The following is a 15,109-nucleotide window of genomic DNA, read 5'->3' as shown; positions in this document are numbered from 1 at the left end:
GTGGTTTTGCCTTCTCCAACAAAAAAACATACTCCTCTATAATTTATTAAAGTTTTTCATCACTCTACAACAAATAATCAAATATAATGCATTGAAGCCAACACTTCAATTTTACCTCTATCATTCTTTTGTTTTTTTTTTGGTTTTTTCTTATAATCCCTCATTATATATATATATATATATATATATATATATATATATATATATATATACATTCTTATTCTTATCATATTATAGCCACATTGTAAATTAATCCAAGCAAAAGCATAGGCTTAAAAGTTGAATTAAAGGCTGATTTTTTGTAGATATGATCTCCCCACAATGGAGAACATACTCACAAAAATTCAACTCATTCAAAGTAGTCTAACATTAGAACATGCTCACAAAACTTTTAGACCGTTGGATTAAAAGTTTAAAAATGAACACAAATGAACACTAATTTTTTACATGGTTAGACATATCCAAATATTATGATTTTTTGTGAGAATGATCTTCATGGTGGGGAGATCAATTAGATTATTTCGACAAAAAACTAGGCCTTAATTCATTTGTATGTCGAAAATGTGGCTATAATGTGCGCATAATGAATGTGCATCTATCCCTCCCTATATATATATACTAGGTAATGCCCGTGCCTTTGGCACGGATTGTTTTTGAATTTCTTGATTTGCATTGATTTTTTTAATATTATTTATTTATTTATTATTATTTTTTCTTGTTTAGATTCACTAATATTTCTCCTAGCCACAGTTTTAACAAACATCATCTCTATGTTCGTCTCTTATTTAAATAATAATTATTGATTCATTATTTTATGATTTTGGTACAGTTTTTTGTCTTGAACATATATATTTTAATTCATGTATTTTTCACAATTTCAAGAAATAAAACAAAAACAAAAAGTACTTGTGAAAAATTTATCCAACCGAAACAATTTTGACTAATATGATACATTAAATGTGCCTGTCCACAAACTTTATACATCACACATGTTTTGGCAATATGTATCCCTAGCATGTATATACACCCTCCTAATGATTTAGTTTCCGATATTAAAAAAATAAAATAAACTACAAAAATAATAATAATAATAAATAATATATATATATATATATATATATATATATATATATATATATATATATATATATATATATATATATATATATATATATATTGATTCATTATTTTATGATTTTGGTACAGTTTTTTGTCTTGAACATATATATTTTAATTCATGTATTTTTCAAAATTTCAAGAAATAAAACAAAAACAAAAAGTACTTGTGAAAAATTTATCCAACCGAAACAATTTTGACTAATATGATACATTAAATGTGCTTGTCCACAAACTTTATACATCACGCATGTTTTGGCAATATGTATCCCTAGCATGTATATACACCTTCCTAATGATTTAGTTTCCGATATTAAAAAATAAAATAAACTACAAAAAAAATAATAATAATAAATAATAATAATATAAAAAAAAAAAAAAAAAATATTATATATATATATATATATATATATATATATATATATATATATATATATATATATATATATATATATATAATTACAAGATATGAATATGATATACGCTCGAAATTAGCCATGAAGGCACAAATTATGTTGTCGTCTTTTATCTTTGGTGCTATCTCTACACGTCTATTAACACCATGTCGCAAAGAATTTTGGCAAAACCTTCTTTGTGTTTGTTATTTTGGGATATTGAAGCAATACAACCACTGTTGACATTGAAAATGTAAACAGAAAACCTATGCAAATTGCAAATATACCAAAGTTATTGGGCAGGTAATTGAACCATACTATACAATTGAGAATATTCACTGCAACAGTTAACTACACTTTGAGCAATCCTTTGCACATTGTAAGGTATATCAACAAATGTTAATTTGCTCTTGTTCGACTCATGACGGCACACCTGACTCATCTCTTACTTCAGCGTAACCGGTAAAGTATAAGACATGAAATAAAAAATAGAAAAAGATTTGTGTCAAATTCACTCTACAAAAATTATTTTGAACATACTTCAACGGACTGAACATGAAATTTTGTAGTTCAAAAGAAACTTAATTCAGATATATATATATATATATATATATATATATATATATATATATATATATATATATATAAACGGTGACTACATGCACTGGAGGTATGTACTTTTCCTAAATTTCATAATTTGATTTCATTTTATGGTTTTGAATTGTTTTTTGTTTATTTCATTTTCGTTAACTCATAGTTTTTCTATAATTCCAACTGTTCATCGAGACGATGTAAACCAACTATCCATTTTAAAGTGTTGCATAATGGTTTTGTCGCCCTCATATTTTTTAACGTCCTCGCATGTTATTGACTCAGATTGAAATCCAACTATTTTAGAGTATGTCTCATCCTATATTTTAACCAATTAACTCTGTAGTAATATCCAATTCATACTTGTCATAACTTTCCAATCCGTTTTTAAATTCTTGTAAGCTATCAATTAAGAAATTAAAATACCCGTGAAAAAACCTCATTGAACTGTTGATCATCTCTATAAGAACTTCTCAATAAACTTGTTATTTTTTATTTTGATTTTTTCGTAGACTTGTCTTTTAATAAATTGCTTTTGGAAAAATGGTAGAAACCTTAAATAATTTGCTAATTTTATTTTAGTATTTTAGATAGTCTAAATCTTTGGCATATAGTGTAATACCCCGGCCCGTGTGGGAATATACTGCATCGCCTAGCCCATGAAGCGAGGTTGAAACAGGTACTTGGAAAGGTGCCTAGCCCGTGGGGCAAGGGTCGCCTCATGTATGAATTCTAGCATCTATGAAGTTGTTTGAGATATGAGACATAAGTAATTCATTCGCCAAATCCCAACATAGAGATTTTTTTTTCCATATTTATGGATTCATGGAAACTATGTAGTGAAGTTTGCTCATGTAGGAGTAGTCATAGGATGGGTGGCCTCCTGAAAACTTGTTGTCGGTGTCAAAAAACCTTACACTGTGGTGACTATGTGGGAACAATCGATGTGTAGGATTTTTGATTCCTTAAATATCAACTTTGATAATAAAAAAAAAATTTTGAAAATTTTGATTGAACTGAGTTCTTTATTTTAATTTTTGAAATATTGCAAAAGCATTAATTAATTTGATATTATTGGAAAATTATTTTTTAATTACCTAATTAAACCATTATTTATTGATTTGCAAAATTAATAAAAAAAATTTAACTATCATTATTTATTGATTTAATAAATTAATGAAAAGTTTTAATTACCAATTAAACCATTATTTATTGATTTGCTTAATTAATAACAAATTTTAACTATCATTATTTATTGATTTAATAAATAGAAGTCTTAATTACTATTATTTGATTTGGTAAATTAATGGGAAGTCTTAATTGCCATCAAACTCCAACACGTGGCGAAACGGTGGCCCTCGATTTATATCCGCTCATATTGAATCCCAGCCGTAGGTCATAAAACTTCCCTCCCTTGTTATATTAGATAGGTAATGCCCGTGCTTTTGGCACGGATTGTTTTTGAATTTCTTGATTTGCATTGATTTTTTTAATATTATTTATTTATTTTTTATTATTTTTTCTTGTTTAGATTCACTAATATTTTCTCCTAGCCACAATTTTAACAAACATCATTTCTATGTTCGTCTCTTATTTAAATAATAATTATTGATTCATTATTTTATGATTTTGGTACAGTTTTTTGTCTTGAACATATATATTTTAATTTATGTATTTTTCACAATTTCAAGAAATAAAACAAAAACAAAAAGTACTTGTGAAAAATTCATCCAACCGAAACAATTTTGACTAATATGATACATTAAACGTGCTTGTCCACAAACTTTATACATCATACATGTTTTGGCAATATGTATCTCTAGCATGTATATACACCCTCCTAATGATTTAGTTTCCGATATTATAAAAAAAAAAAATAAACTACAAAAAAAAAAAAAAAAAAATATATATATATATATATATATATATATATATATATATATATATATACAGGTTTTTACAATTATATTTAATTGTTTTATTTCTAAGTAAAGATGTAAGTAAGAGATATAAGTATGATTAAGGAAAAGGGTGTGAGGGTTACTCTTTAGGACTACTTGCTTAAAGGCTCGGTTTTCCCACCACAAGAATGTCCTTTGGATCCTAAAAAATACCGTTGACTCTTCCTTTCCAATATTATGAATAGTATCTTATTAGAGATAAAATTAAGATTACTTAATTTTATTCTTGTTGAAATAAGACTATTTGCATTGGCAAAAGGTCATTATTGTTTCTTTACGTTTATATTGGTAACTCTGGGACGTCACCAAAGTCGCCGTAGGGTATATCAAAGGCCGTTTAGCGTAAGCGTTTAGGCCGTTTGCTCCCGTAAAAGCGTTGACGAGGGTGGTTTTACTTAATATAAGCACTAAAGACTTGATTTTGATTATAATTGTTTTATAATATTTGGAGAAGAAGACGATGTGTCAATGATTACATCAAGAATAGTTTTAATACTGTTTGGTATAGTTTTAATTCATTATACTCTACCTGTTTTGCACTAACACCTCAACCCCCATGGCACAATCATCAAATAATGATGATCCGAGTTCAATTAAGAACACGTAATTAATCGAGTATGATCTCGACACACGACAAAATGAATAAATGGACGATCCCTAATATGGATCCCAAAACCATATATAGATATGGTAACCTGGATTGAAAAATTGACCAAGAAAATTGCTTTGTAAAACTATGGAACAAACTATTAGTTTAAATTCCATGAGTAATAATTTAAATCTTTTAAGTCCTCGTGATTTATATCACCATGTGAAGAATTATAAATTTATTCACATAGGCTTAATACAGGTTGCTTTCAGACCTTTGACCCTTTTGGGTATGAATGCTTGTATCCAAGCAACACTTTCGAGATGCTAGGTGTCTCGACTATTTACCGTCCCTTATGGGAGCAATGTAGAGACTAGTCTTTGTCATGGACCAGTCTATTTTGATGTCTATCCTAATTTAAGTTTAGCTTTATCGGATAGAAATCTTTATGATTCTCAGATATCATTACAAATTCAGGCTAAAGGTTATAACTTTTACCTGATATGAAGTGATAGGAATTACTTACGAATTCACTATAAGGTGTTACAAACTTTAACACCTAATGTATGCATAAAACTACACCCAGTAAAGACCGTGTTAATCGACACAAATCTTTTAACTTCTAGTGTAGCAACACCAAGGATGATTCCTTGGAGTGAGATTCAATTTCGAGAATCATGGATTTGCGTAAAACGCCGCTCAACCACCCAATCATTAATAATGATTTAGACCGCATATTCAAACAAATGTAGGTGAAGTTATATTGAACTTTAAGAAACCTTTTGTTAGTAGAAGTTTGTCGTTGAGATCCTCTTATAAGGTCTCTATACCGCAATCTTCTAGGCATTCAGTTTCAGAAACTGAATCCACAGCACAGTATAATCAATCTGTAGAAGAGATCCGTATCTCTAATCAACAAATACCACATGGTATTTATACACAGCAAGCTAGGGAATCCCCACAGCGTCAGAAATGGATTTTGTTTTATAGATGGATTATACACCTTATGAAACTTATCAATTTTATAAATTAAAATATGAAGAGTTGAGTAAATATTTTACTCCTACAGAATTGAAACCTATGCTCAGGCCATATGATGATTATTATGATTATCATCAGAGGAATTGTACTCCTCTGACAAAATGGTTTTGTCTAGAGTACCAGAATAATAAAATTCTGAATGGCAGAGTTGAACGTGCAACTCTGAGAAAAGATATTAGTGATTTCTTTAAAGCCAAACAAGAGGCTAGGCTTATTGCCAAGGTAAAAATAGATTTACCTAAAGAAAGTACCTTAATTGAAAAGGAAAATAATTTACCTAATAAAGAGGTAATTCTTGAACAGGAAAGAATTGTTATTTCACCTGTTATCAAGGAGGATATTACTCCTACTAATAATTATATTGGAGTATTAGAATGTGAAACAAAACATTCTAAGGTGAACATGGATATGATGACTGTTCTTCCTCCAATAAAAGAAAAGGATAGTAACATACTAGTTACTAAAATCAATGATTCTAAGACTTATAAAAAACCAAAAAGTCTTAGAGAAAAGCAGCATTGGAAGAGACTTAGGCCTAAAGCTAAATCCCTTCATTTTTGTATTAAGTGTGATCATAATGGTCATAAGACTAGTCAGTGTTCTACCAGACCACAAGACTATAGTAATCTTTTGAAGATAAGAAAATTTAAGATTAATCCACAGGAAAAGATTTATGATCTTAATTATCTTCAAAACTTTATGACCTTACAGAATCTTGGTTCTTATAATCATATGAGACTTCCTAATAATTTATATAAAGGAAATTCTCATATCACTAGTATTCAGGATCTACAGTATGAGGTTAATAACCTTAAAACAGATATAAAAGCCTTAAAGACCAATAAGAATATGGTGGACAATTTTGAATTTCAGAATTATACTAAGGCTAATAACATTACATTCCAAAGATGGAATGTCCATGTTAATTTAGTTATTAAAGGAGAATATACTCTCACTAATCATGTTGCCCTTATTGATAGTGGAGCAGATCTGAATTGTATTCAAGAAGGTTTAGTTCCTACTAAATATTTTGAGAAATCTACTCAACATCTTTCTACTGCTAGTGGTGCACCTATGCAGGTGGCATACAAATTAACAGATGTATTCATCTGCAAAGAAGGACATTGTTTATCTACTACCTTCCTTCTGGTGAAAGATATGACTCAGCATACTATTTTAGGAAACCCTTTCCTAAACTCTATCATGCCTATTACTAGTATCACTAATATAGGTATTCATGCAACTATTAATAAAAATAGAGTTATTTTTGAGTTTATAACTCCTCCGGTTCAAAAGCAGGTTGCTATGATTAATACAAATCTAGTAGCCAAGGAAAGTCAATTAAACTTTCTCAAAGAAGAAATAACTTCTTTAAAGTTACAAAGAAAGACTCAACAAGATGGGGAGTTTGAATAAAATTGAACAAATTAAAAATCAATTTATTACTGAAGTCTCTAGTAATATTCCCAATGCTTTTTGGGAAAGAAAGAAGCATATGGTTTCTTTACCCTATGAATCTAGCTTTAATGAACAGTTTATTCCCACTAAGGCTAGACCCAAATCAAATGAAATCGAGAATATTTGACTTTATGCCAGAAAGAGATCCAGAGTCTTCTGGATAAGAAGTTGATTACTCCAAGTAAATCTCCTTGGAGTTGTACAACTTTTTATGTCAATAAAGCAGCTGAGAAAGAAAGAGGTGTTCCCAGACTGGTCATTAATTTTAAACCTCTTAATACTGCTTTACAATGGATTAGATATCCTATTCCTAATAAAAAGGATTTATTAGATCGTTTATCTACAGCGATCATCTTCTCAAAGTTTGACCTTAAGTCAGGTTATTGGCAAGTCCAAATAACTCCTGGAGATAGGTATAAAACTGCTTTTACAGTACCCTTTGGACATTATGAATGGACTGTAATGCCCTTTGGTTTGAAGAATGCTCCCTCGGAATTTCAGAATATTATGAATGAGATTTGCAATCCTTATTCAGATTTTGCAATTGTCTATATTGATGATATTCTAATTTATTCTAAATCCCTAGAACAAAGATATTAAGCATTTAAAGATATTTAAAGAGCTTATTAAACTAAATGGTTTAGTAGTGTCGGCTCCAAAATGAAGTTGTTTCAAACAACCTGCTCGCTTTCTTGGGCATAACATTACTGAAGGAAAAATTATTCCTATCGACAGAAGTATTGAGTTTGCTTCTAAATTTCCTGATGAAATTTTAGACAAAACTCAATTACAAAGATTTCTTGGTAGTTTGAATTATTTAGCAGACTATTATAAAAATCTTTCACAGGATACCTCTATTTTATACTCCAGATTAACAAAGGTTCCAACCTCTTGGAGTACAGCTCATACGAAGGCGGTACAAAAAATTAAGCTTAAGGCAAAACAGTTACCTTGCCTATCTTTGCCTAATTTTAATTGGTTAAAAATTGTGGAAACAGATGCTTCTAACATTGGTTATGGTGGTATCTTAAAACAGAAGAATCCTATCTCTAGTAGAGAAGAATTAATCCGTTTTACTTCTGGAACTTGGAAGAAAGCACAGATTAATTATTCTACTATTAAACAAGAAATTACGTCCCCCCGTAAAGTGTATTCATAAATTCCAGGATGATTTACTGAATCAGAAGTTCTTGGTACGTATTGATTGTAGTGCCGCTAAACAGGTATTACAGAAAGATATCAAGAATATTGCTTCTAAACAGATTTTTGCAGGATGGCAAGCGGATCTTTCTGCCTTTGATTTTGACATCGAATATATCAAAGGTGATTTTAATTCTTTGCCAGATTTTCTAACTAGAGAATTTTTGCGGGGATCATGAGCACCTCTCGAGAGGGCAAAGGTCGTGGTTATACCACAAGAGGCGTGGAAAAAAGCAAAGGAAAATATAATTTCCTTGACAATAAGGAGCAATTTCCTCCGTTATCACAAAAAAAAAGGAAAGTCAATGAAAGAGGCATCCTTACTCCTCGACTCCTTATGTCCCTAATAAAAGGCGATCAAACAGTCATTTATCTTCAACCAGGTGATGAAAGCGGTGGATGCCCCGATCCTTGGGAAATTCAAAGAAGATATTTTGACACACAGCAGTATCCTGTTGTTGACGGCAAACATAGATATATCTATGAAGAAATTTTAGCTTCGGCTACATCCAGTATGGATATTCACCATAATTCTATAAAGATCCCGATTCGAATATAGTCCGATCTCTTACAGCAAAGCAATCTTTAAGAGAATTATCTCTTACAATGAGTGGGGTTTGGATCCCAACAAGTGTCGAAAATTGAGTTCGACAAATATCCTATATAACTACTGGGACTATATCTCAGCTTTTACTAATGTGTTTTTCTATCAGAATTCTCACAGGAAACACTCATGGTTTATCAAGCTATGCCCACAGTCCATCAAGACTGACTATCCATATTGGATCTTTCAATGGTGGGAGTATTTTGGTCCAGAATTGGATATTCTCCCAGAGAATCTTTTAGATATTTTTCTAAAATGGACTGACAATCATCCTCAGCTGAAAGGCAATGATAAGATGCCAAGAGGATTATCATCCTTGACCTTTTTTACCATATATGGTATTCCTTGGATATTCAAGTGGGATTTTAGTTGTGAATATAATCACCTTAAAATTCCATCCCTGAAGAGAAAATTCTATTCAAGATGGTGGATTTCTTTTCCAACAGATGAAGCCATCATCGGCGATTGAGAATGATTTGAAATCATTCATAGAAACGAACTCGAATTAATCCTACAAAAGATGTGGATACAGAAATCCTTTCGATATGATGAAGAATCTTATCAAATTTCAGAATCCCGCCTTCTCGATAGCCAAATCAATGAGTTATGCATGGAGAAGCTTAAAAATCATTTTGTAAATTCCTTTAAGTTACCGGTTTTGGAATCCTGTGGTACTAAGGAAATTTCATCCTCGAAAAATGCAATGCTATCTTCTCAAAGATGATGATGTTTCCATGACATCAATTAATAGTCGAGGAAGAAGCAAACCAATTTGCTTGCTTAAATTAGAGAGGTCGGTCACCAAAGAAGAATTGGGGGACAATTTTGATATTACGAATAATAACCCCGTTATATCCAAGCTCTTCCAAAACTCCGGAAGAACCTATGGACATATGGGCTAAGTTCAAAGAAGCCCTTAAGGCAAAACAGGAATCCAAGACTACTTCCTTGAAAAATAAGGAAGTTCAGGGATTACACGACAAGTTTTCAGAATACCAAAGATAATAAGTATCTTTTCAAAGATAATGGCGCACACTATGGCCCCAAATTAAGGACCGAAATAGAATCGAAATTGTATTCTTATTACTTTATCCAAGAAGGACCCATGAAAGGGACATTTCACCTCTTCTTTTCCTTAAAGTCAAAAGGTATTGGAATAAAGTATCAAAAGGATTCTTATCCTTTGAAGACAGAAGTAAAAGACAAGTATGCTTTGTCAAGGTGGCCCAGTCGACTGCAATTATTGAAGCACACGTAGCCACTTCCTTGACAAAGACTCCAAATTATATTTTGAGTTCCGACTAGTATAAAAGGGATACCTCACCCTTGTTGAGGGCATCTAATATTTTACCTTTCAATTTTCTTTCTAGTTTGCTAAGAGTGCTCTCCATCTCCCCTTGTAACATACATCCATCCATATAAATAAAAGTTCAGTTTAATCAAGTGTTCTTGTTTCTATCTAGATCCGATCTTCTTCGCGTTAATTTTATTGGTGTTTTTACGATCTCTTTTTACCCGATCTTCTTCCGTCCTAAAAGGTTAGAAAGAAACTAAATTTATTGAGATCTTAATGGAGGATCTATTATTTCTTATGAGTCTCATACATATGGGAGTCTCATTAGTCGTCATTCAAGAAGGCCTTAGCCTATGTAATGATCTTAAGGCTGCGATATCGGCTTAAAAAAAATAATCTTTCCGTAAACAAGAGCTAGGAGAATTTTGTGAGCAATTTGCTTACGATATTCCTTCTCAAAGAAAGAAGAAAATATCCTCCCGAAAACCCCAGAAAAACAGTAAGAGAATATACTCTCGAAAACATAAAAGGAATTCCAATAAAAATTGGAAACCTAATAAAGATTTTTATAAGAATCCACACAATAAAAGTAATATTACTTGTTTAAAATGTGGAAAAATTGGTCACTATGCCAACCAATGTTATACCAAACAGAAAATCAATAATCTAGAGATTGATGAAGATCTTAAATTACAATTAAGTAAAATCTTACTTAATACTAGTTCTTCTGAATCTGATAAGGAATATGAAGATCCTTACTCTAGTACTTCCGAAAATGAAGCACCATGTCAGTGTAACATGTTGCAATCTAAATGTGATAGCATGAGAGCTATCTTACAGATGAATGGGTTAGCAATTAATGTTCTGACCTCAGAACAACAGTCGGTTTTAGAGCTTATAGACTCTATTACTGACCCTGACACTAAGCTAAAGTTAATTAAAACTTGCTTTAAAACAGTTAAGGACAACATTGTTGATCCTACGGAAGGATATAATCTTAAAGAGGTTTTTGATCGCCTAGGAAAGAATAAACCTAGTTCCCCAAAATCTCTTGTCACCCAGGATATCAATGATAAAATCCAGAATCTCAACAGAGAGATTCTTCATTTAAAGCAAAGAGTGTTTCAAATAGAAAAACACTATTTCAAGGAAGACAGTAACTTCCAACACTGCAGTTTCACTTCCTCTGTACTTTCTAGGAAATGGAATATTTTTATAACCTTGATTATTGACAAAGAATATATTCTAAATAATTATATTGCTTTAGTCGATAGTGGTGCAGATATGAATTGCATCCAAGAAGGATTAATTCCACCAAAATATTTTGAAACTACTACTCAAACTATGACCAGTGCTAGTGGTAGTAAAATTGCTATTCAGCATAAGCTTACTAAGGTTAATATTAGTAAGAATGAGGTTAATATACCTCTATCTTTTCTATTGATTAAAGGCCTTACCCAGCAAATTATACTGGGAACACCTTTCTTAAATACCATTATGCCTATAAATAAAATTGACAAGTATGGTATTTACACTAACTTTGAGGATCATCCTTTGGTCTTGAATTTATCTCTTCTTCTTTGCGGGACGAAGATCCAAGGTTGTGAAATATAATTCACAAACAAAGGCTTTATGAGTATCCAAATATTTTGGAAATAATATACTCTTCATTATTCAGAGAATATTTCTCCCGGATTATATCCCTGTACATCTAAGGCATAATTGAATGTCTTTTTACGTATCCAAAGATGCTCCAATTTGGTTCATTGAGAATCCATTATTTGGACAAACACACGAGCAACCTTCAAAGGCCCTCAATCCTTTTCAGATAATCGCTAATGTTGACATGATCAACACTCTTGAGGACAATTTAGGCCTCCTTAACTGGGATAATTCCCAGGAGTCTGTTGGTATTCCTAACAGCACCAACAAGGGTAAAACCTTGGAGTCTGATTATTTCAGCATCAATGCGAGTTCTTCGCATAATATTTCTAGAAAGTCTAAAAGTACTGGTAAAAGAAAAGTACGATTTGATGATCTAGAGTTACCTTATGTCTATGATAACCGACATAAGTTCTTTACACATCAAAAGCTTCACAGCTTTCAGAAGTCCATTTTGGACAATGTTATCAATGCCTTTGATCAGCATAATAAAAAAGATCTTATCCAAATTCTTAAAATCACTGCTAAATATTTTAGCAAGCTTAACCAGAACTCAATCAAGCCTTGGTCCCAGGTTAATAACACCAATAGTGCAAAGAAATCCCTTGATTGTGTGTCTTGGAGTATTCTCTCCAAAGACTTTTCAGAATATTTTTGGAATAAAGCCAAAATTACCCTACCAGCACCTTTACCTGAATTAATCCAAAATCTTCCTCCTTCACATTTTCAGAAATGGATTAATCATTGGAATTCAATAGTGTTGGGTTCTTGCCCTTTGATTATAAAAGGTATTGCCCATATTACTGAAGGTACTCACAGTATACATCCTAGTCTTCATATCTTCCTTCCAGCCACATTTTGGCAATATTTTGGTCCTGAAGATATGTTTTTAATTGATGAATTACTAGAGATGGGATTTATCAAATCCATAACCATCAGTACAGAAGTATCTTTGGAAGCAGGAACTAATGAAAGAACATTCCTGCCTTCACCATTGGTTCATGCCATAGAAAATACTATGATAAAATGGCATGGAACTGTTTACTGTGAATTTACCACAGCTTGTCCTGAATATACAGAAGATGAAACTTATCCTGCAGTATTTTTGGTCCGAATCCATAAACAGAGACCTTTTGATGACATATCAAGAGTTATTTCTCTTTCGGAATCTAAGGATAAATTTCATATAATTACAACAGAAGACAGGATCAGAGAAATGGCCGAAATCCGTGCTATTGGTCTTCATCAGATTAAATGGTTTATCGATTTAATTGAAAGACAAAAGTATCCAAAGTTTACTTTTTGTCTGAATCTGATAGATTTATTATCCTTACAGAATCTTTGGACAATTCTAATAAAACCAGATTCTTTGAGCAATTCAGCAGGATTAGCTCTTTGGCTATTAGTCCAACAGCTATGGAGATCCTCAAATTAATTGAGGAAGAAGGACCTTATGGGTATCTTAACCAGCTTGGGAACCTTTCATCCGAGGCAGAACTAGAAGATGTGGATAATGACATCCTGATCCAAGTTGCTGAGAATCTACGCGACTCAAAGATAATGGCGCATTACTATGGCCCAAATTAAGGACCGAAATAGAATCAAAGATAATACTTATAATTTGGATTCTTATTACTTTATCCAAGAAGGACCCATGAAAGGGACATTTCACCTTTTTCTCTTCAAAGTCAAAAGGTGATGGAATAAAGTAGCAAAAGGATTCTTATCCTTTGAAGACAGAAGTTAAAGACAAGTATGCTTTGTCAAGGTGGCCCAGTCGACTGCAACTATTGAAGCACACGTAGCCACTTCCTGTGCGGACTCCAAATTATATTTTGAGATCCGACTAGTATAAAAGGGATACCTCACCCTTGTTGAGGGCATCCAATATTTTACCTTTCAATTTTCTTTCTAGTTTGCTAAGAGTGCTCTCCATCTCCCCTTGTAACATACATCCATCCATATAAATAAAAGTTCAGTTTAATCAAGTGTTCTTGCCGACCGATCTTCTTCTTCCGTGTAATCGTGTTTTACCCGATCTCTTTTTAATTTGGTATCGAGCCAAATTAATATATATATATATATATATATATATATATATATATATATATATATATATATATACAAAAATATGAATATGATATACGCTCCAGCTAGCCATGAAGGCACAAATTATGTTGTCGTCTTTTATCGTTGGTGCTATCTCTACATGTCTATGAACACCATGTCGCAAAATTTTTTGGCAAAACCTTCTTTTTGTTTGTTACTTTGGGATATTGAAGCAACACAACCACTGTTGACATTGAAAATGTAAACAAAAAACCTATGCAAATTGCAAATATACCAAAGTTACCGGGCAGGTAATTGAACCATACTATACAATTGAGAATATTCAATGCAACAGTTAACTACACTTTGAGCAATCCTTTGCACATTGTAAGGTATATCAACAAATGTTAATTTGTTCTTGTTCGACTCATGACGGCACACCTGACTCATCTCTTACTTCAACGTAACCGGTAAAGTATAAGACATGAAATAAAAAATAGAAAAAGATTTGTGTCAAATTCACTCTACAAAAATTATTTTGAACATACTTCAACGGACTTGAGCATGAAATTTTGTAGTTCAAAAAGAAACTTAATTCATATATATATATATATATATATATATATATATATATATATATATATATATATATATATAAACGTGACTACATGCAATCGGAGGTAATGATTTTTTTCCTAAATTTCATAATTTGATTTCATTTTATGGTTTTGAATTGTTTTTGTTTATTTCATTTTCGTTAACTCATAGTTTTTCTATAATTCCAATCGTTCATCGAGACGATGTAAACCAACTATCCATTTTAAAGTGTTGCATAATGGTTTTGTCGTCCTCATATTTTAACGCCTCGCATGTTATTGACTCGATTGAAATCCAACTATTTTAGAGTATGTCTCATCCTATATTTTAACCAGTTAACTCTCAGAGTAATATCCAATTCATACTTGTCATAACTTTCCAACCGTTTTTAAATTCTTGTAAGCTATCAATTAAGAAATTAAAATACCCATGAAAAAGCCTCATTGAACTGTTGATCATCTCTATAAGAACTTCTCAATAAACTTGTTATTTTTTATTTTGATTTTTTCTTAGACTTGTCTTTTAATAAATTGCTTTTGGAAAAATGGTAGA

Source organism: Coptis chinensis, chromosome 8, assembly GCF_015680905.1.
Source record: "Coptis chinensis isolate HL-2020 chromosome 8, ASM1568090v1, whole genome shotgun sequence".
In the NCBI taxonomy this organism is placed as follows: domain Eukaryota; kingdom Viridiplantae; phylum Streptophyta; class Magnoliopsida; order Ranunculales; family Ranunculaceae; genus Coptis; species Coptis chinensis.
Note: the sequence above shows the minus strand (reverse complement) of the source record.